The 22,212-nt window shown below is 43.7% G+C and overlaps 15 non-coding genes across 15 annotated transcripts; all 15 read right to left on the reverse strand.

Moving 5' to 3' along the window:
- Positions 1-1,164: 1,164 nt before the first annotated feature.
- Positions 1,165-1,355, reverse strand: LOC141273841 (U2 spliceosomal RNA). Its single transcript, XR_012322145.1, has one exon. It is a non-coding gene; the product is annotated as a U2 spliceosomal RNA (small nuclear RNA).
- A 1,115-nt stretch (positions 1,356-2,470) lies between these two features.
- LOC141273842 (U2 spliceosomal RNA) lies at positions 2,471-2,661 on the reverse strand. Its single transcript, XR_012322146.1, has one exon. It is a non-coding gene; the product is annotated as a U2 spliceosomal RNA (small nuclear RNA).
- A 1,118-nt stretch (positions 2,662-3,779) lies between these two features.
- On the reverse strand, positions 3,780-3,970 carry LOC141273844 (U2 spliceosomal RNA). The gene has a single exon (XR_012322148.1). It is a non-coding gene; the product is annotated as a U2 spliceosomal RNA (small nuclear RNA).
- A 1,115-nt stretch (positions 3,971-5,085) lies between these two features.
- LOC141150040 (U2 spliceosomal RNA) lies at positions 5,086-5,277 on the reverse strand. Its single transcript, XR_012246312.1, has one exon. It is a non-coding gene; the product is annotated as a U2 spliceosomal RNA (small nuclear RNA).
- A 1,115-nt stretch (positions 5,278-6,392) lies between these two features.
- On the reverse strand, positions 6,393-6,583 carry LOC141273845 (U2 spliceosomal RNA). Its single transcript, XR_012322149.1, has one exon. It is a non-coding gene; the product is annotated as a U2 spliceosomal RNA (small nuclear RNA).
- Positions 6,584-7,698: 1,115 nt separating this feature from the next.
- LOC141273846 (U2 spliceosomal RNA) lies at positions 7,699-7,889 on the reverse strand. The gene has a single exon (XR_012322150.1). It is a non-coding gene; the product is annotated as a U2 spliceosomal RNA (small nuclear RNA).
- A 1,115-nt stretch (positions 7,890-9,004) lies between these two features.
- LOC141273847 (U2 spliceosomal RNA) lies at positions 9,005-9,195 on the reverse strand. The gene has a single exon (XR_012322151.1). It is a non-coding gene; the product is annotated as a U2 spliceosomal RNA (small nuclear RNA).
- Positions 9,196-10,310: 1,115 nt separating this feature from the next.
- LOC141273848 (U2 spliceosomal RNA) lies at positions 10,311-10,501 on the reverse strand. The gene has a single exon (XR_012322152.1). It is a non-coding gene; the product is annotated as a U2 spliceosomal RNA (small nuclear RNA).
- Positions 10,502-11,613: 1,112 nt separating this feature from the next.
- LOC141150016 (U2 spliceosomal RNA) lies at positions 11,614-11,804 on the reverse strand. Its single transcript, XR_012246290.1, has one exon. It is a non-coding gene; the product is annotated as a U2 spliceosomal RNA (small nuclear RNA).
- Positions 11,805-12,919: 1,115 nt separating this feature from the next.
- LOC141150048 (U2 spliceosomal RNA) lies at positions 12,920-13,111 on the reverse strand. Its single transcript, XR_012246320.1, has one exon. It is a non-coding gene; the product is annotated as a U2 spliceosomal RNA (small nuclear RNA).
- Positions 13,112-14,224: 1,113 nt separating this feature from the next.
- On the reverse strand, positions 14,225-14,415 carry LOC141273849 (U2 spliceosomal RNA). Its single transcript, XR_012322153.1, has one exon. It is a non-coding gene; the product is annotated as a U2 spliceosomal RNA (small nuclear RNA).
- A 1,115-nt stretch (positions 14,416-15,530) lies between these two features.
- LOC141150018 (U2 spliceosomal RNA) lies at positions 15,531-15,721 on the reverse strand. Its single transcript, XR_012246292.1, has one exon. It is a non-coding gene; the product is annotated as a U2 spliceosomal RNA (small nuclear RNA).
- A 1,115-nt stretch (positions 15,722-16,836) lies between these two features.
- On the reverse strand, positions 16,837-17,028 carry LOC141150049 (U2 spliceosomal RNA). The gene has a single exon (XR_012246321.1). It is a non-coding gene; the product is annotated as a U2 spliceosomal RNA (small nuclear RNA).
- A 1,113-nt stretch (positions 17,029-18,141) lies between these two features.
- LOC141273850 (U2 spliceosomal RNA) lies at positions 18,142-18,332 on the reverse strand. The gene has a single exon (XR_012322154.1). It is a non-coding gene; the product is annotated as a U2 spliceosomal RNA (small nuclear RNA).
- A 1,115-nt stretch (positions 18,333-19,447) lies between these two features.
- LOC141150363 (U2 spliceosomal RNA) lies at positions 19,448-19,645 on the reverse strand. Its single transcript, XR_012246582.1, has one exon. It is a non-coding gene; the product is annotated as a U2 spliceosomal RNA (small nuclear RNA).
- Positions 19,646-22,212: the final 2,567 nt, after the last annotated feature.

A 22,212-nucleotide genomic window follows, 5' to 3' on the forward strand; every position in this document is an offset into this window, starting at 1 on the left:
GACCACACAGGTAAACCTGATAGATCGTGCCAAAAGGCCGAGAAGCGATAACCAGAATTGGTTTCAAACTACGGAGCCACCCAAGGATCCTGAAAAGTCCATTTGTGGAGATGAGCTCCTGGACTCCCGTTAAGAAGACATGTTGTCAACCTCTAGATCCCTTACATGCCTGCACTTTTCGGCTTGCTGCTGCTGCAATCCACGCGTTTTAGATCTGCATAACTCCACCTCTTTAAACACAGCACCTTCACCCCCTGCTGTTCCCACCCGCCTCAACACCGTTGGAAGGGAGGAGAACCAATTAAGGCGGGGGGTGGGGTGGAACGAGCAGCTGTCTACCCTTAGCAGGAGGGCTCCTGATTACATACCTCTCCTGCTGCTGCTGCTGCTGGCTGTCCAGCAGCAGACTGAAGGTGGCTGCTGCTGTGCACAGGTATATAAAGGCTCAGAGCCTATTATGACACGCGCAGCCAGCGTTCCATTGTCACATTCCATCTACTGCAGGCAGGATACCTGGCTGGCTGAATGTCGCTGAGAAGCTCACAGAGACCGCCATAAGCAACAGTTTAACAGAATGCCACAGACTAATCAACCAAACTTTTTGGGTTGGGTTCTCTTTTATAGTCTGCAGGCATTAAATGAAAGAAGTCAGTGTTCCAGCAGAAGGAGACAACGTTTCAGAAAAGGCATTGTAGCAAACCAAAAAAGAAATTTTAAGCGCAGCAGAGTAACCAGCGCACATACCTGTTAGCTCAGGTGAGTTTAAAAGGCTGCTGTTGATAACAAGGGCATTTGCTAAATAGATGGTGTGTGTGCAACAATATACTGAAAGGTCAATTATATTGTGCAGCTTATCTCACCACCTGTAGTTATTTAGGTGAAAGCTCCAAAATGCTTGCCTAATATGTCTGTTTATCCAAAAGGAAGTAAAAAGGGAGAGCTAGAAAGATAGCATTGCATCACATTACATGGCAATGCAATGCACAGTTGCTGAAGTTGAACCAAAATGAGCTTATAATCTGGCTTCTGCAACTTTGAACATGAAAAATCCAATGAGGAGAAGAAAAGCAAAGCCAAAGAGTCCATCCCAAAATCCGACAAACAAGCAAAATGAACAAAAAACATTGAATTCAATTCTTTCTGATTTTAGAAACTGCATTAAAGAAGGGGTGCACCGGTCCTGGAGATACTGCAATACCAGGTCAATGCGTGGAGTGGACAGAGCAAGCTCTTTTTCCATCTCCCTGTTCTAAAAATCCATTTAATATATGGTCCCCAGATAGGGGACGTATCAGATATTAAACTGATAAGAACAGATACTACACTTGATCTTAGCCAAAAGGCCGAGAAGCGATAACCAGAATTGGTTTCAAACTACGGAGCCACCCAAGGATCCTGAAAAGTCCATTTGTGGAGATGAGCTCCTGGACTCCCGTTAAGAAGACATGTTGTCAACCTCTAGATCCCTTACATGCCTGCACTTTTCGGCTTGCTGCTGCTGCAATCCACGCGTTTTAGATCTGCATAACTCCACCTCTTTAAACACAGCACCTTCACCCCCTGCTGTTCCCACCCGCCTCAACACCGTTGGAAGGGAGGAGAACCAATAAAGGCGGGGGGTGGGGTGGAACGAGCAGCTGTCTACCCTTAGCAGGAGGGCTCCTGATTACATACCTCTCCTGCTGCTGCTGCTGCTGGCTGTCCAGCAGCAGACTGAAGGTGGCTGCTGCTGTGCACAGGTATATAAAGGCTCAGAGCCTATTATGACACGCGCAGCCAGCGTTCCATTGCCACATTCCATCTACTGCAGGCAGGATACCTGGCTGGCTGAATGTCGCTGAGAAGCTCACAGAGACCGCCATAAGCAACAGTTTAACAGAATGCCACAGACTAATCAACCAAACTTTTTGGGTTGGGTTCTCTTTTATAGTCTGCAGGCATTAAATGAAAGAAGTCAGTGTTCCAGCAGAAGGAGACAACGTTTCAGAAAAGGCATTGTAGCAAACCAAAAAAGAAATTTTAAGCGCAGCAGAGTAACCAGCGCACATACCTGTTAGCTCAGGTGAGTTTAAAAGGCTGCTGTTGATAACAAGGGCATTTGCTAAATAGATGGTGTGTGTGCAACAATATACTGAAAGGTCAATTATATTGTGCAGCTTATCTCACCACCTGTAGTTATTTAGGTGAAAGCTCCAAAATGCTTGCCTAATATGTCTGTTTATCCAAAAGGAAGTAAAAAGGGAGAGCTAGAAAGATAGCATTGCATCACATTACATGGCAATGCAATGCACAGTTGCTGAAGTTGAACCAAAATGAGCTTGTAATCTGGCTTCTGCAACTTTGAACATGAAAAATCCAATGAGGAGAAGAAAAGCAAAGCCAAAGAGTCCATCCCAAAATCCGACAAACAAGCAAAATGAACAAAAAACATTGAATTCAATTCTTTCTGATTTTAGAAACTGCATTAAAGAAGGGGTGCACCGGTCCTGGAGATACTGCAATACCAGGTCAATGCGTGGAGTGGACAGAGCAAGCTCTTTTTCCATCTCCCTGTTCTAAAAATCCATTTAATATATGGTCCCCAGATAGGGGACGTATCAGATATTAAACTGATAAGAACAGATACTACACTTGATCTTAGCCAAAAGGCCGAGAAGCGATAACCAGAATTGGTTTCAAACTACGGAGCCACCCAAGGATCCTGAAAAGTCCATTTGTGGAGATGAGCTCCTGGACTCCCGTTAAGAAGACATGTTGTCAACCTCTAGATCCCTTACATGCCTGCACTTTTCGGCTTGCTGCTGCTGCAATCCACGCGTTTTAGATCTGCATAACTCCACCTCTTTAAACACAGCACCTTCACCCCCTGCTGTTCCCACCCGCCTCAACACCGTTGGAAGGGAGGAGAACCAATTAAGGCGGGGGGTGGGGTGGAACGAGCAGCTGTCTACCCTTAGCAGGAGGGCTCCTGATTACATACCTCTCCTGCTGCTGCTGCTGCTGCTGGCTGTCCAGCAGCAGACTGAAGGTGGCTGCTGCTGTGCACAGGTATATAAAGGCTCAGAGCCTATTATGACACGCGCAGCCAGCGTTCCATTGCCACATTCCATCTACTGCAGGCAGGATACCTGGCTGGCTGAATGTCGCTGAGAAGCTCACAGAGACCGCCATAAGCAACAGTTTAACAGAATGCCACAGACTAATCAACCAAACTTTTTGGGTTGGGTTCTCTTTTATAGTCTGCAGGCATTAAATGAAAGAAGTCAGTGTTCCAGCAGAAGGAGACAACGTTTCAGAAAAGGCATTGTAGCAAACCAAAAAAGAAATTTTAAGCGCAGCAGAGTAACCAGCGCACATACCTGTTAGCTCAGGTGAGTTTAAAAGGCTGCTGTTGATAACAAGGGCATTTGCTAAATAGATGGTGTGTGTGCAACAATATACTGAAAGGTCAATTATATTGTGCAGCTTATCTCACCACCTGTAGTTATTTAGGTGAAAGCTCCAAAATGCTTGCCTAATATGTCTGTTTATCCAAAAGGAAGTAAAAAGGGAGAGCTAGAAAGATAGCATTGCATCACATTACATGGCAATGCAATGCACAGTTGCTGAAGTTGAACCAAAATGAGCTTGTAATCTGGCTTCTGCAACTTTGAACATGAAAAATCCAATGAGGAGAAGAAAAGCAAAGCCAAAGAGTCCATCCCAAAATCCGACAAACAAGCAAAATGAACAAAAAACATTGAATTCAATTCTTTCTGATTTTAGAAACTGCATTAAAGAAGGGGTGCACCGGTCCTGGAGATACTGCAATACCAGGTCAATGCGTGGAGTGGACAGAGCAAGCTCTTTTTCCATCTCCCTGTTCTAAAAATCCATTTAATATATGGTCCCCAGATAGGGGACGTATCAGATATTAAACTGATAAGAACAGATACTACACTTGATCTTAGCCAAAAGGCCGAGAAGCGATAACCAGAATTGGTTTCAAACTACGGAGCCACCCAAGGATCCTGAAAAGTCCATTTGTGGAGATGAGCTCCTGGACTCCCGTTAAGAAGACATGTTGTCAACCTCTAGATCCCTTACATGCCTGCACTTTTCGGCTTGCTGCTGCTGCAATCCACGCGTTTTAGATCTGCATAACTCCACCTCTTTAAACACAGCACCTTCACCCCCTGCTGTTCCCACCCGCCTCAACACCGTTGGAAGGGAGGAGAACCAATTAAGGCGGGGGGTGGGGTGGAACGAGCAGCTGTCTACCCTTAGCAGGAGGGCTCCTGATTACATACCTCTCCTGCTGCTGCTGCTGCTGGCTGTCCAGCAGCAGACTGAAGGTGGCTGCTGCTGTGCACAGGTATATAAAGGCTCAGAGCCTATTATGACACGCGCAGCCAGCGTTCCATTGCCACATTCCATCTACTGCAGGCAGGATACCTGGCTGGCTGAATGTCGCTGAGAAGCTCACAGAGACCGCCATAAGCAACAGTTTAACAGAATGCCACAGACTAATCAACCAAACTTTTTGGGTTGGGTTCTCTTTTATAGTCTGCAGGCATTAAATGAAAGAAGTCAGTGTTCCAGCAGAAGGAGACAACGTTTCAGAAAAGGCATTGTAGCAAACCAAAAAAGAAATTTTAAGCGCAGCAGAGTAACCAGCGCACATACCTGTTAGCTCAGGTGAGTTTAAAAGGCTGCTGTTGATAACAAGGGCATTTGCTAAATAGATGGTGTGTGTGCAACAATATACTGAAAGGTCAATTATATTGTGCAGCTTATCTCACCACCTGTAGTTATTTAGGTGAAAGCTCCAAAATGCTTGCCTAATATGTCTGTTTATCCAAAAGGAAGTAAAAAGGGAGAGCTAGAAAGATAGCATTGCATCACATTACATGGCAATGCAATGCACAGTTGCTGAAGTTGAACCAAAATGAGCTTGTAATCTGGCTTCTGCAACTTTGAACATGAAAAATCCAATGAGGAGAAGAAAAGCAAAGCCAAAGAGTCCATCCCAAAATCCGACAAACAAGCAAAATGAACAAAAAACATTGAATTCAATTCTTTCTGATTTTAGAAACTGCATTAAAGAAGGGGTGCACGGGGTCCTGGAGATACTGCAATACCAGGTCAATGCGTGGAGTGGACAGAGCAAGCTCTTTTTCCATCTCCCTGTTCTAAAAATCCATTTAATATATGGTCCCCAGATAGGGGACGTATCAGATATTAAACTGATAAGAACAGATACTACACTTGATCTTAGCCAAAAGGCCGAGAAGCGATAACCAGAATTGGTTTCAAACTACGGAGCCACCCAAGGATCCTGAAAAGTCCATTTGTGGAGATGAGCTCCTGGACTCCCGTTAAGAAGACATGTTGTCAACCTCTAGATCCCTTACATGCCTGCACTTTTCGGCTTGCTGCTGCTGCAATCCACGCGTTTTAGATCTGCATAACTCCACCTCTTTAAACACAGCACCTTCACCCCCTGCTGTTCCCACCCGCCTCAACACCGTTGGAAGGGAGGAGAACCAATTAAGGCGGGGGGTGGGGTGGAACGAGCAGCTGTCTACCCTTAGCAGGAGGGCTCCTGATTACATACCTCTCCTGCTGCTGCTGCTGCTGGCTGTCCAGCAGCAGACTGAAGGTGGCTGCTGCTGTGCACAGGTATATAAAGGCTCAGAGCCTATTATGACACGCGCAGCCAGCGTTCCATTGCCACATTCCATCTACTGCAGGCAGGATACCTGGCTGGCTGAATGTCGCTGAGAAGCTCACAGAGACCGCCATAAGCAACAGTTTAACAGAATGCCACAGACTAATCAACCAAACTTTTTGGGTTGGGTTCTCTTTTATAGTCTGCAGGCATTAAATGAAAGAAGTCAGTGTTCCAGCAGAAGGAGACAACGTTTCAGAAAAGGCATTGTAGCAAACCAAAAAAGAAATTTTAAGCGCAGCAGAGTAACCAGCGCACATACCTGTTAGCTCAGGTGAGTTTAAAAGGCTGCTGTTGATAACAAGGGCATTTGCTAAATAGATGGTGTGTGTGCAACAATATACTGAAAGGTCAATTATATTGTGCAGCTTATCTCACCACCTGTAGTTATTTAGGTGAAAGCTCCAAAATGCTTGCCTAATATGTCTGTTTATCCAAAAGGAAGTAAAAAGGGAGAGCTAGAAAGATAGCATTGCATCACATTACATGGCAATGCAATGCACAGTTGCTGAAGTTGAACCAAAATGAGCTTGTAATCTGGCTTCTGCAACTTTGAACATGAAAAATCCAATGAGGAGAAGAAAAGCAAAGCCAAAGAGTCCATCCCAAAATCCGACAAACAAGCAAAATGAACAAAAAACATTGAATTCAATTCTTTCTGATTTTAGAAACTGCATTAAAGAAGGGGTGCACCGGTCCTGGAGATACTGCAATACCAGGTCAATGCGTGGAGTGGACAGAGCAAGCTCTTTTTCCATCTCCCTGTTCTAAAAATCCATTTAATATATGGTCCCCAGATAGGGGACGTATCAGATATTAAACTGATAAGAACAGATACTACACTTGATCTTAGCCAAAAGGCCGAGAAGCGATAACCAGAATTGGTTTCAAACTACGGAGCCACCCAAGGATCCTGAAAAGTCCATTTGTGGAGATGAGCTCCTGGACTCCCGTTAAGAAGACATGTTGTCAACCTCTAGATCCCTTACATGCCTGCACTTTTCGGCTTGCTGCTGCTGCAATCCACGCGTTTTAGATCTGCATAACTCCACCTCTTTAAACACAGCACCTTCACCCCCTGCTGTTCCCACCCGCCTCAACACCGTTGGAAGGGAGGAGAACCAATTAAGGCGGGGGGTGGGGTGGAACGAGCAGCTGTCTACCCTTAGCAGGAGGGCTCCTGATTACATACCTCTCCTGCTGCTGCTGCTGCTGGCTGTCCAGCAGCAGACTGAAGGTGGCTGCTGCTGTGCACAGGTATATAAAGGCTCAGAGCCTATTATGACACGCGCAGCCAGCGTTCCATTGCCACATTCCATCTACTGCAGGCAGGATACCTGGCTGGCTGAATGTCGCTGAGAAGCTCACAGAGACCGCCATAAGCAACAGTTTAACAGAATGCCACAGACTAATCAACCAAACTTTTTGGGTTGGGTTCTCTTTTATAGTCTGCAGGCATTAAATGAAAGAAGTCAGTGTTCCAGCAGAAGGAGACAACGTTTCAGAAAAGGCATTGTAGCAAACCAAAAAAGAAATTTTAAGCGCAGCAGAGTAACCAGCGCACATACCTGTTAGCTCAGGTGAGTTTAAAAGGCTGCTGTTGATAACAAGGGCATTTGCTAAATAGATGGTGTGTGTGCAACAATATACTGAAAGGTCAATTATATTGTGCAGCTTATCTCACCACCTGTAGTTATTTAGGTGAAAGCTCCAAAATGCTTGCCTAATATGTCTGTTTATCCAAAAGGAAGTAAAAAGGGAGAGCTAGAAAGATAGCATTGCATCACATTACATGGCAATGCAATGCACAGTTGCTGAAGTTGAACCAAAATGAGCTTGTAATCTGGCTTCTGCAACTTTGAACATGAAAAATCCAATGAGGAGAAGAAAAGCAAAGCCAAAGAGTCCATCCCAAAATCCGACAAACAAGCAAAATGAACAAAAAACATTGAATTCAATTCTTTCTGATTTTAGAAACTGCATTAAAGAAGGGGTGCACCGGTCCTGGAGATACTGCAATACCAGGTCAATGCGTGGAGTGGACAGAGCAAGCTCTTTTTCCATCTCCCTGTTCTAAAAATCCATTTAATATATGGTCCCCAGATAGGGGACGTATCAGATATTAAACTGATAAGAACAGATACTACACTTGATCTTAGCCAAAAGGCCGAGAAGCGATAACCAGAATTGGTTTCAAACTACGGAGCCACCCAAGGATCCTGAAAAGTCCATTTGTGGAGATGAGCTCCTGGACTCCCGTTAAGAAGACATGTTGTCAACCTCTAGATCCCTTACATGCCTGCACTTTTCGGCTTGCTGCTGCTGCAATCCACGCGTTTTAGATCTGCATAACTCCACCTCTTTAAACACAGCACCTTCACCCCCTGCTGTTCCCACCCGCCTCAACACCGTTGGAAGGGAGGAGAACCAATTAAGGCGGGGGGTGGGGTGGAACGAGCAGCTGTCTACCCTTAGCAGGAGGGCTCCTGATTACATACCTCTCCTGCTGCTGCTGCTGCTGGCTGTCCAGCAGCAGACTGAAGGTGGCTGCTGCTGTGCACAGGTATATAAAGGCTCAGAGCCTATTATGACACGCGCAGCCAGCGTTCCATTGCCACATTCCATCTACTGCAGGCAGGATACCTGGCTGGCTGAATGTCGCTGAGAAGCTCACAGAGACCGCCATAAGCAACAGTTTAACAGAATGCCACAGACTAATCAACCAAACTTTTTGGGTTGGGTTCTCTTTTATAGTCTGCAGGCATTAAATGAAAGAAGTCAGTGTTCCAGCAGAAGGAGACAACGTTTCAGAAAAGGCATTGTAGCAAACCAAAAAAGAAATTTTAAGCGCAGCAGAGTAACCAGCGCACATACCTGTTAGCTCAGGTGAGTTTAAAAGGCTGCTGTTGATAACAAGGGCATTTGCTAAATAGATGGTGTGTGTGCAACAATATACTGAAAGGTCAATTATATTGTGCAGCTTATCTCACCACCTGTAGTTATTTAGGTGAAAGCTCCAAAATGCTTGCCTAATATGTCTGTTTATCCAAAAGGAAGTAAAAAGGGAGAGCTAGAAAGATAGCATTGCATCACATTACATGGCAATGCAATGCACAGTTGCTGAAGTTGAACCAAAATGAGCTTGTAATCTGGCTTCTGCAACTTTGAACATGAAAAATCCAATGAGGAGAAGAAAAGCAAAGCCAAAGAGTCCATCCCAAAATCCGACAAACAAGCAAAATGAACAAAAAACATTGAATTCAATTCTTTCTGATTTTAGAAACTGCATTAAAGAAGGGGTGCACCGGTCCTGGAGATACTGCAATACCAGGTCAATGCGTGGAGTGGACAGAGCAAGCTCTTTTTCCATCTCCCTGTTCTAAAAATCCATTTAATATATGGTCCCCAGATAGGGGACGTATCAGATATTAAACTGATAAGAACAGATACTACACTTGATCTTAGCCAAAAGGCCGAGAAGCGATAACCAGAATTGGTTTCAAACTACGGAGCCACCCAAGGATCCTGAAAAGTCCATTTGTGGAGATGAGCTCCTGGACTCCCGTTAAGAAGACATGTTGTCAACCTCTAGATCCCTTACATGCCTGCACTTTTCGGCTTGCTGCTGCTGCAATCCACGCGTTTTAGATCTGCATAACTCCACCTCTTTAAACACAGCACCTTCACCCCCTGCTGTTCCCACCCGCCTCAACACCGTTGGAAGGGAGGAGAACCAATTAAGGCGGGGGGTGGGGTGGAACGAGCAGCTGTCTACCCTTAGCAGGAGGGCTCCTGATTACATACCTCTCCTGCTGCTGCTGCTGCTGGCTGTCCAGCAGCAGACTGAAGGTGGCTGCTGCTGTGCACAGGTATATAAAGGCTCAGAGCCTATTATGACACGCGCAGCCAGCGTTCCATTGCCACATTCCATCTACTGCAGGCAGGATACCTGGCTGGCTGAATGTCGCTGAGAAGCTCACAGAGACCGCCATAAGCAACAGTTTAACAGAATGCCACAGACTAATCAACCAAACTTTTTGGGTTGGGTTCTCTTTTATAGTCTGCAGGCATTAAATGAAAGAAGTCAGTGTTCCAGCAGAAGGAGACAACGTTTCAGAAAAGGCATTGTAGCAAACCAAAAAAGAAATTTTAAGCGCAGCAGAGTAACCAGCGCACATACCTGTTAGCTCAGGTGAGTTTAAAAGGCTGCTGTTGATAACAAGGGCATTTGCTAAATAGATGGTGTGTGTGCAACAATATACTGAAAGGTCAATTATATTGTGCAGCTTATCTCACCACCTGTAGTTATTTAGGTGAAAGCTCCAAAATGCTTGCCTAATATGTCTGTTTATCCAAAAGGAAGTAAAAAGGGAGAGCTAGAAAGATAGCATTGCATCACATTACATGGCAATGCAATGCACAGTTGCTGAAGTTGAACCAAAATGAGCTTGTAATCTGGCTTCTGCAACTTTGAACATGAAAAATCCAATGAGGAGAAGAAAAGCAAAGCCAAAGAGTCCATCCCAAAATCCGACAAACAAGCAAAATGAACAAAAAACATTGAATTCAATTCTTTCTGATTTTAGAAACTGCATTAAAGAAGGGGTGCACCGGTCCTGGAGATACTGCAATACCAGGTCAATGCGTGGAGTGGACAGAGCAAGCTCTTTTTCCATCTCCCTGTTCTAAAAATCCATTTAATATATGGTCCCCAGATAGGGGACGTATCAGATATTAAACTGATAAGAACAGATACTACACTTGATCTTAGCCAAAAGGCCGAGAAGCGATAACCAGAATTGGTTTCAAACTACGGAGCCACCCAAGGATCCTGAAAAGTCCATTTGTGGAGATGAGCTCCTGGACTCCCGTTAAGAAGACATGTTGTCAACCTCTAGATCCCTTACATGCCTGCACTTTTCGGCTTGCTGCTGCTGCAATCCACGCGTTTTAGATCTGCATAACTCCACCTCTTTAAACACAGCACCTTCACCCCCTGCTGTTCCCACCCGCCTCAACACCGTTGGAAGGGAGGAGAACCAATTAAGGCGGGGGGTGGGGTGGAACGAGCAGCTGTCTACCCTTAGCAGGAGGGCTCCTGATTACATACCTCTCCTGCTGCTGCTGCTGGCTGTCCAGCAGCAGACTGAAGGTGGCTGCTGCTGTGCACAGGTATATAAAGGCTCAGAGCCTATTATGACACGCGCAGCCAGCGTTCCATTGCCACATTCCATCTACTGCAGGCAGGATACCTGGCTGGCTGAATGTCGCTGAGAAGCTCACAGAGACCGCCATAAGCAACAGTTTAACAGAATGCCACAGACTAATCAACCAAACTTTTTGGGTTGGGTTCTCTTTTATAGTCTGCAGGCATTAAATGAAAGAAGTCAGTGTTCCAGCAGAAGGAGACAACGTTTCAGAAAAGGCATTGTAGCAAACCAAAAAAGAAATTTTAAGCGCAGCAGAGTAACCAGCGCACATACCTGTTAGCTCAGGTGAGTTTAAAAGGCTGCTGTTGATAACAAGGGCATTTGCTAAATAGATGGTGTGTGTGCAACAATATACTGAAAGGTCAATTATATTGTGCAGCTTATCTCACCACCTGTAGTTATTTAGGTGAAAGCTCCAAAATGCTTGCCTAATATGTCTGTTTATCCAAAAGGAAGTAAAAAGGGAGAGCTAGAAAGATAGCATTGCATCACATTACATGGCAATGCAATGCACAGTTGCTGAAGTTGAACCAAAATGAGCTTGTAATCTGGCTTCTGCAACTTTGAACATGAAAAATCCAATGAGGAGAAGAAAAGCAAAGCCAAAGAGTCCATCCCAAAATCCGACAAACAAGCAAAATGAACAAAAAACATTGAATTCAATTCTTTCTGATTTTAGAAACTGCATTAAAGAAGGGGTGCACCGGTCCTGGAGATACTGCAATACCAGGTCAATGCGTGGAGTGGACAGAGCAAGCTCTTTTTCCATCTCCCTGTTCTAAAAATCCATTTAATATATGGTCCCCAGATAGGGGACGTATCAGATATTAAACTGATAAGAACAGATACTACACTTGATCTTAGCCAAAAGGCCGAGGAGCGATAACCAGAATTGGTTTCAAACTACGGAGCCACCCAAGGATCCTGAAAAGTCCATTTGTGGAGATGAGCTCCTGGACTCCCGTTAAGAAGACATGTTGTCAACCTCTAGATCCCTTACATGCCTGCACTTTTCGGCTTGCTGCTGCTGCAATCCACGCATTTTAGATCTGCATAACTCGACCTCTTTAAACACAGCACCTTCACCCCCTGCTGTTTCCACCCGCCTCAACACCGTTGGAAGGGAGGAGAACCAATTAAGGCGGGGGGTGGGGTGGAACGAGCAGCTGTCTACCCTTAGCAGGAGGGCTCCTGATTACATACCTCTCCTGCTGCTGCTGCTGCTGGCTGTCCAGCAGCAGACTGAAGGTGGCTGCTGCTGTGCACAGGTATATAAAGGCTCAGAGCCTATTATGACACGCGCAGCCAGCGTTCCATTGCCACATTCCATCTACTGCAGGCAGGATACCTGGCTGGCTGAATGTCGCTGAGAAGCTCACAGAGACCGCCATAAGCAACAGTTTAACAGAATGCCACAGACTAATCAACCAAACTTTTTGGGTTGGGTTCTCTTTTATAGTCTGCAGGCATTAAATGAAAGAAGTCAGTGTTCCAGCAGAAGGAGACAACGTTTCAGAAAAGGCATTGTAGCAAACCAAAAAAGAAATTTTAAGCGCAGCAGAGTAACCAGCGCACATACCTGTTAGCTCAGGTGAGTTTAAAAGGCTGCTGTTGATAACAAGGGCATTTGCTAAATAGATGGTGTGTGTGCAACAATATACTGAAAGGTCAATTATATTGTGCAGCTTATCTCACCACCTGTAGTTATTTAGGTGAAAGCTCCAAAATGCTTGCCTAATATGTCTGTTTATCCAAAAGGAAGTAAAAAGGGAGAGCTAGAAAGATAGCATTGCATCACATTACATGGCAATGCAATGCACAGTTGCTGAAGTTGAACCAAAATGAGCTTGTAATCTGGCTTCTGCAACTTTGAACATGAAAAATCCAATGAGGAGAAGAAAAGCAAAGCCAAAGAGTCCATCCCAAAATCCGACAAACAAGCAAAATGAACAAAAAACATTGAATTCAATTCTTTCTGATTTTAGAAACTGCATTAAAGAAGGGGTGCACCGGTCCTGGAGATACTGCAATACCAGGTCAATGCGTGGAGTGGACAGAGCAAGCTCTTTTTCCATCTCCCTGTTCTAAAAATCCATTTAATATATGGTCCCCAGATAGGGGACGTATCAGATATTAAACTGATAAGAACAGATACTACACTTGATCTTAGCCAAAAGGCCGAGAACGATAACCAGAATTGGTTTCAAACTACGGAGCCACCCAAGGATCCTGAAAAGTCCATTTGTGGAGATGAGCTCCTGGACTCCCGTTAAGAAGACATGTTGTCAACCTCTAGATCCCTTACATGCCTGCACTTTTCGGCTTGCTGCTGCTGCAATCCACGCGTTTTAGATCTGCATAACTCCACCTCTTTAAACACAGCACCTTCACCCCCTGCTGTTCCCACCCGCCTCAACACCGTTGGAAGGGAGGAGAACCAATTAAGGCGGGGGGTGGGGTGGAACGAGCAGCTGTCTACCCTTAGCAGGAGGGCTCCTGATTACATACCTCTCCTGCTGCTGCTGCTGCTGGCTGTCCAGCAGCAGACTGAAGGTGGCTGCTGCTGTGCACAGGTATATAAAGGCTCAGAGCCTATTATGACACGCGCAGCCAGCGTTCCATTGCCACATTCCATCTACTGCAGGCAGGATACCTGGCTGGCTGAATGTCGCTGAGAAGCTCACAGAGACCGCCATAAGCAACAGTTTAACAGAATGCCACAGACTAATCAACCAAACTTTTTGGGTTGGGTTCTCTTTTATAGTCTGCAGGCATTAAATGAAAGAAGTCAATGTTCCAGCAGAAGGAGACAACGTTTCAGAAAAGGCATTGTAGCAAACCAAAAAAGAAATTTTAAGCGCAGCAGAGTAACCAGCGCACATACCTGTTAGCTCAGGTGAGTTTAAAAGGCTGCTGTTGATAACAAGGGCATTTGCTAAATAGATGGTGTGTGTGCAACAATATACTGAAAGGTCAATTATATTGTGCAGCTTATCTCACCACCTGTAGTTATTTAGGTGAAAGCTCCAAAATGCTTGCCTAATATGTCTGTTTATCCAAAAGGAAGTAAAAAGGGAGAGCTAGAAAGATAGCATTGCATCACATTACATGGCAATGCAATGCACAGTTGCTGAAGTTGAACCAAAATGAGCTTGTAATCTGGCTTCTGCAACTTTGAACATGAAAAATCCAATGAGGAGAAGAAAAGCAAAGCCAAAGAGTCCATCCCAAAATCCGACAAACAAGCAAAATGAACAAAAAACATTGAATTCAATTCTTTCTGATTTTAGAAACTGCATTAAAGAAGGGGTGCACCGGTCCTGGAGATACTGCAATACCAGGTCAATGCGTGGAGTGGACAGAGCAAGCTCTTTTTCCATCTCCCTGTTCTAAAAATCCATTTAATATATGGTCCCCAGATAGGGGACGTATCAGATATTAAACTGATAAGAACAGATACTACACTTGATCTTAGCCAAAAGGCCGAGAAGCGATAACCAGAATTGGTTTCAAACTACGGAGCCACCCAAGGATCCTGAAAAGTCCATTTGTGGAGATGAGCTCCTGGACTCCCGTTAAGAAGACATGTTGTCAACCTCTAGATCCCTTACATGCCTGCACTTTTCGGCTTGCTACTGCTGCAATCCACGCGTTTTAGATCTGCATAACTCCACCTCTTTAAACACAGCACCTTCACCCCCTGCTGTTCCCACCCGCCTCAACACCGTTGGAAGGGAGGAGAACCAATAAAGGCGGGGGGTGGGGTGGAACGAGCAGCTGTCTACCCTTAGCAGGAGGGCTCCTGATTACATACCTCTCCTGCTGCTGCTGCTGCTGGCTGTCCAGCAGCAGACTGAAGGTGGCTGCTGCTGTGCACAGGTATATAAAGGCTCAGAGCCTATTATGACACGCGCAGCCAGCGTTCCATTGCCACATTCCATCTACTGCAGGCAGGATACCTGGCTGGCTGAATGTCGCTGAGAAGCTCACAGAGACCGCCATAAGCAACAGTTTAACAGAATGCCACAGACTAATCAACCAAACTTTTTGGGTTGGGTTCTCTTTTATAGTCTGCAGGCATTAAATGAAAGAAGTCAGTGTTCCAGCAGAAGGAGACAACGTTTCAGAAAAGGCATTGTAGCAAACCAAAAAAGAAATTTTAAGCGCAGCAGAGTAACCAGCGCACATACCTGTTAGCTCAGGTGAGTTTAAAAGGCTGCTGTTGATAACAAGGGCATTTGCTAAATAGATGGTGTGTGTGCAACAATATACTGAAAGGTCAATTATATTGTGCAGCTTATCTCACCACCTGTAGTTATTTAGGTGAAAGCTCCAAAATGCTTGCCTAATATGTCTGTTTATCCAAAAGGAAGTAAAAAGGGAGAGCTAGAAAGATAGCATTGCATCACATTACATGGCAATGCAATGCACAGTTGCTGAAGTTGAACCAAAATGAGCTTGTAATCTGGCTTCTGCAACTTTGAACATGAAAAATCCAATGAGGAGAAGAAAAGCAAAGCCAAAGAGTCCATCCCAAAATCCGACAAACAAGCAAAATGAACAAAAAACATTGAATTCAATTCTTTCTGATTTTAGAAACTGCATTAAAGAAGGGGTGCACCGGTCCTGGAGATACTGCAATACCAGGTCAATGCGTGGAGTGGACAGAGCAAGCTCTTTTTCCATCTCCCTGTTCTAAAAATCCATTTAATATATGGTCCCCAGATAGGGGACGTATCAGATATTAAACTGATAAGAACAGATACTACACTTGATCTTAGCCAAAAGGCCGAGGAGCGATAACCAGAATTGGTTTCAAACTACGGAGCCACCCAAGGATCCTGAAAAGTCCATTTGTGGAGATGAGCTCCTGGACTCCCGTTAAGAAGACATGTTGTCAACCTCTAGATCCCTTACATGCCTGCACTTTTCGGCTTGCTGCTGCTGCAATCCACGCATTTTAGATCTGCATAACTCGACCTCTTTAAACACAGCACCTTCACCCCCTGCTGTTTCCACCCGCCTCAACACCGTTGGAAGGGAGGAGAACCAATTAAGGCGGGGGGTGGGGTGGAACGAGCAGCTGTCTACCCTTAGCAGGAGGGCTCCTGATTACATACCTCTCCTGCTGCTGCTGCTGCTGGCTGTCCAGCAGCAGACTGAAGGTGGCTGCTGCTGTGCACAGGTATATAAAGGCTCAGAGCCTATTATGACACGCGCAGCCAGCGTTCCATTGCCACATTCCATCTACTGCAGGCAGGATACCTGGCTGGCTGAATGTCGCTGAGAAGCTCACAGAGACCGCCATAAGCAACAGTTTAACAGAATGCCACAGACTAATCAACCAAACTTTTTGGGTTGGGTTCTCTTTTATAGTCTGCAGGCATTAAATGAAAGAAGTCAGTGTTCCAGCAGAAGGAGACAACGTTTCAGAAAAGGCATTGTAGCAAACCAAAAAAGAAATTTTAAGCGCAGCAGAGTAACCAGCGCACATACCTGTTAGCTCAGGTGAGTTTAAAAGGCTGCTGTTGATAACAAGGGCATTTGCTAAATAGATGGTGTGTGTGCAACAATATACTGAAAGGTCAATTATATTGTGCAGCTTATCTCACCACCTGTAGTTATTTAGGTGAAAGCTCCAAAATGCTTGCCTAATATGTCTGTTTATCCAAAAGGAAGTAAAAAGGGAGAGCTAGAAAGATAGCATTGCATCACATTACATGGCAATGCAATGCACAGTTGCTGAAGTTGAACCAAAATGAGCTTGTAATCTGGCTTCTGCAACTTTGAACATGAAAAATCCAATGAGGAGAAGAAAAGCAAAGCCAAAGAGTCCATCCCAAAATCCGACAAACAAGCAAAATGAACAAAAAACATTGAATTCAATTCTTTCTGATTTTAGAAACTGCATTAAAGAAGGGGTGCACCGGTCCTGGAGATACTGCAATACCAGGTCAATGCGTGGAGTGGACAGAGCAAGCTCTTTTTCCATCTCCCTGTTCTAAAAATCCATTTAATATATGGTCCCCAGATAGGGGACGTATCAGATATTAAACTGATAAGAACAGATACTACACTTGATCTTAGCCAAAAGGCCGAGAACGATAACCAGAATTGGTTTCAAACTACGGAGCCACCCAAGGATCCTGAAAAGTCCATTTGTGGAGATGAGCTCCTGGACTCCCGTTAAGAAGACATGTTGTCAACCTCTAGATCCCTTACATGCCTGCACTTTTCGGCTTGCTGCTGCTGCAATCCACGCGTTTTAGATCTGCATAACTCCACCTCTTTAAACACAGCACCTTCACCCCCTGCTGTTCCCACCCGCCTCAACACCGTTGGAAGGGAGGAGAACCAATTAAGGCGGGGGGTGGGGTGGAACGAGCAGCTGTCTACCCTTAGCAGGAGGGCTCCTGATTACATACCTCTCCTGCTGCTGCTGCTGCTGGCTGTCCAGCAGCAGACTGAAGGTGGCTGCTGCTGTGCACAGGTATATAAAGGCTCAGAGCCTATTATGACACGCGCAGCCAGCGTTCCATTGCCACATTCCATCTACTGCAGGCAGGATACCTGGCTGGCTGAATGTCGCTGAGAAGCTCACAGAGACCGCCATAAGCAACAGTTTAACAGAATGCCACAGACTAATCAACCAAACTTTTTGGGTTGGGTTCTCTTTTATAGTCTGCAGGCATTAAATGAAAGAAGTCAATGTTCCAGCAGAAGGAGACAACGTTTCAGAAAAGGCATTGTAGCAAACCAAAAAAGAAATTTTAAGCGCAGCAGAGTAACCAGCGCACATACCTGTTAGCTCAGGTGAGTTTAAAAGGCTGCTGTTGATAACAAGGGCATTTGCTAAATAGATGGTGTGTGTGCAACAATATACTGAAAGGTCAATTATATTGTGCAGCTTATCTCACCACCTGTAGTTATTTAGGTGAAAGCTCCAAAATGCTTGCCTAATATGTCTGTTTATCCAAAAGGAAGTAAAAAGGGAGAGCTAGAAAGATAGCATTGCATCACATTACATGGCAATGCAATGCACAGTTGCTGAAGTTGAACCAAAATGAGCTTGTAATCTGGCTTCTGCAACTTTGAACATGAAAAATCCAATGAGGAGAAGAAAAGCAAAGCCAAAGAGTCCATCCCAAAATCCGACAAACAAGCAAAATGAACAAAAAACATTGAATTCAATTCTTTCTGATTTTAGAAACTGCATTAAAGAAGGGGTGCACCGGTCCTGGAGATACTGCAATACCAGGTCAATGCGTGGAGTGGACAGAGCAAGCTCTTTTTCCATCTCCCTGTTCTAAAAATCCATTTAATATATGGTCCCCAGATAGGGGACGTATCAGATATTAAACTGATAAGAACAGATACTACACTTGATCTTAGCCAAAAGGCCGAGAAGCGATAACCAGAATTGGTTTCAAACTACGGAGCCACCCAAGGATCCTGAAAAGTCCATTTGTGGAGATGAGCTCCTGGACTCCCGTTAAGAAGACATGTTGTCAACCTCTAGATCCCTTACATGCCTGCACTTTTCGGCTTGCTACTGCTGCAATCCACGCGTTTTAGATCTGCATAACTCCACCTCTTTAAACACAGCACCTTCACCCCCTGCTGTTCCCACCCGCCTCAACACCGTTGGAAGGGAGGAGAACCAATAAAGGCGGGGGGTGGGGTGGAACGAGCAGCTGTCTACCCTTAGCAGGAGGGCTCCTGATTACATACCTCTCCTGCTGCTGCTGCTGCTGGCTGTCCAGCAGCAGACTGAAGGTGGCTGCTGCTGTGCACAGGTATATAAAGGCTCAGAGCCTATTATGACACGCGCAGCCAGCGTTCCATTGCCACATTCCATCTACTGCAGGCAGGATACCTGGCTGGCTGAATGTCGCTGAGAAGCTCACAGAGACCGCCATAAGCAACAGTTTAACAGAATGCCACAGACTAATCAACCAAACTTTTTGGGTTGGGTTCTCTTTTATAGTCTGCAGGCATTAAATGAAAGAAGTCAGTGTTCCAGCAGAAGGAGACAACGTTTCAGAAAAGGCATTGTAGCAAACCAAAAAAGAAATTTTAAGCGCAGCAGAGTAACCAGCGCACATACCTGTTAGCTCAGGTGAGTTTAAAAGGCTGCTGTTGATAACAAGGGCATTTGCTAAATAGATGGTGTGTGTGCAACAATATACTGAAAGGTCAATTATATTGTGCAGCTTATCTCACCACCTGTAGTTATTTAGGTGAAAGCTCCAAAATGCTTGCCTAATATGTCTGTTTATCCAAAAGGAAGTAAAAAGGGAGAGCTAGAAAGATAGCATTGCATCACATTACATGGCAATGCAATGCACAGTTGCTGAAGTTGAACCAAAATGAGCTTGTAATCTGGCTTCTGCAACTTTGAACATGAAAAATCCAATGAGGAGAAGAAAAGCAAAGCCAAAGAGTCCATCCCAAAATCCGACAAACAAGCAAAATGAACAAAAAACATTGAATTCAATTCTTTCTGATTTTAGAAACTGCATTAAAGAAGGGGTGCACCGGTCCTGGAGATACTGCAATACCAGGTCAATGCGTGGAGTGGACAGAGCAAGCTCTTTTTCCATCTCCCTGTTCTAAAAATCCATTTAATATATGGTCCCCAGATAGGGGACGTATCAGATATTAAACTGATAAGAACAGATTTTTTTTTTAATTTGGCTATCCCCCACATGGGGATAAAAACCGTTTATTTAAAATTTAACAAATTACAGAAATAAAACCATTACATCCACATTACACTTTCGGGACTTCAAAGAAAAATAAAAATTCCATCACAGCAAAATTTACAAGACTTCAAATATTCCATAGGTTAAAAAGCCATTTGCCTGCCAATGTTACATTCTTTTTCCTGTCCAATAAATAGTATATGTACATTTCACTTTTACAAAAGGCTAAAACATCATCTACTGGTAACATTTCATGTTTAAAAACAGCAATATTTCTAGCATTCCAGAGCGCTATCTTGGCACAATTCACTGTCTTCCACGCCATTATTTTTTGGTCCATTGTTGGGCATTCCAGAAGACCATATAACACTGATGCAAAATTAAAGTCCTTGAGGTCCACCATTTTCTCCAGCAGGGGGATTAATCTTCTCCAGAACTCTTTAGCAAAAGCACAAGTCCATAAAAGATGCTTCACTGTCTCTTCTTCTTGACAACCTTCTCTTGGGCAGATGGCAGACCTCACAAAACCTCTTCTGTACTGGAATGCCCGGCAAGGAAGACAGTGGTGTGCGCAGCTCCAAGACATGTCTTTCTGTACATTAAAAAGATAAGGGGCGTTAATCATTTTCCATATGTGTACAGTTTTGTCATCATCATAACGTTCAATATCACACAACGTCACATCAGTACTAATTTGTTTGAGTAGTGTCTTGCTGTTACACAGATCCCCTGTCTGTTTCTTATTCAAATTAAAATCAAGAATAATTTTCTTTAAAATCTCATAATGTGCAGGTAGGTTAAAAGCATAAGGAAAGGATAAAACCGTTTCAAACCAACCAAACCTTCTCATGAGAAAACCAATGTTAAAACGCATAAAATAGGAAAGGTAATTATCTTTAAAAAGGGTTTTAAAACAGAAACAGAAAAAATGTATTAAAAGAAACTTATCTAAAACAGGGAAATCTTTCCCACCTTTAACCTTTGGCTTTGTCACAATTTCTCTTTTGAGTTTCTCCATTTTTGAGCCCCAAAAAAAGGTAAAACATACTTTTGTAATTCGTTTCAACAAATTTGTAGGAGGGGGGAACACCAAACTAAGATATAACAGGATAGGTAATATCACCATTTTTACAATCAGAACTTTACCTTCCATTGACAGCTTTCTCATATTCCACATGCAGATTTTCTGATTAATTTTCTGTGCTGCCGCATCCCAGCTATTAAAACCATTATTAGATTCATTAAAAGAAACACCTAAAATAGTAATGGAATCTGTAACTGCAATTGGTACATCATGTAAACTCATCCCCCCGACATTTAAAATATTACATTTAGTAAGATTAATTTTAAAACCGGAAACTGTACAAAAAGACTGAATTTGGCTTATCGTTTTTTGTATTGAAGGTACATCACATCCAAACACTGCTACATCATCCATATAGCTTACAACTTTAACTTGTAGACCGTTCCCTCCGGGTAAGGGTACTCCACATATTTGCTTATCCCGGCGTATTGTACATAAAAGGGGTTCTATAGCACATATAAAAAGCAGGGGGGACAAAGGGCAACCCTGCTTCACCCCTGATTTTAAAACTACCTCTTTTGTTTTAAAACCATTAACTAAAATCTTACTCGTACAATCATTATAAAAAGCTTTAAGAGACAATAAAAACCCACCCGGAATGCCCATTTTTTCTAAAACTTTAAAAAGATAAAAATGAGACACGCGGTCAAAAGCTTTCTCAAAATCCACCGCTAGGATTGACATCTTTGTCTTTCTGGTTTTTACATCTTCAATACAATCTTTCACCAGGTTTAAATTGTCCCAGATACTACGCCCAGGTAGCCCGCATACCTGATTTGCATGAATTACTTTATGTATCACTTTTTTCAACCGATTTGCACAGATCTTAGCCATAATTTTGTAATCACTATTTAAAAGAGTTATCGGCCTCCAGTTTTTAAGATCCGTTTTGTCACCTTTCTTGTATAGTAGTGATACCTCACCTTTCTTCCATGAGTTGAGTAAAACCTTATTATTAAAAACTTCGGAAAACAAATTAAACAAATCATCTTTTAAAATATCATAAAAACTTATATAAAACTCTATGGGGATACCATCAGGGCCGGGCACTTTACCATTTTTAAAACTCTTCATGGTTTCTAAAATCTCTTCCTCACATAGAGGTTGGGATAAAAAACTTTGGGCATCAGCATCTAGGGTGGACTTGATCTCCCCCAGGAAAGTGTGTATTAAATCATGGTCTACAGTTTTTACATTAAAAAGATCATTAAAATAGACATTTACCTTATCCAATATAACGTTGATATTATTATCTCCATCTATGTTATCAATTATTGTTTTCGCCTGTTTGTTTTTCTTAAAAAAATACCTGGAACAAGTCTCATCCTCTTCTACGTGTTTTACCTTTGAACGAAAAATCAGTTCTTTTCCTTTTTGTTCCAACCACTTTGAAATTTCTCCTTTAAGACTCAATATATCATTACCTACATCCAGACCATTGTCTTTGAATTTGTACAATGTCTGTAACCTGATATTAAGAAAATTATAGATCTCAAACTTTTC

This window comes from Phyllobates terribilis, unplaced genomic scaffold, assembly GCF_046119375.1.
Source record: "Phyllobates terribilis strain yellow unplaced genomic scaffold, ASM4611937v1 Scaffold_5__5_contigs__length_657084704, whole genome shotgun sequence".
Classification (NCBI taxonomy): Eukaryota; Metazoa; Chordata; class Amphibia; order Anura; family Dendrobatidae; genus Phyllobates; species Phyllobates terribilis.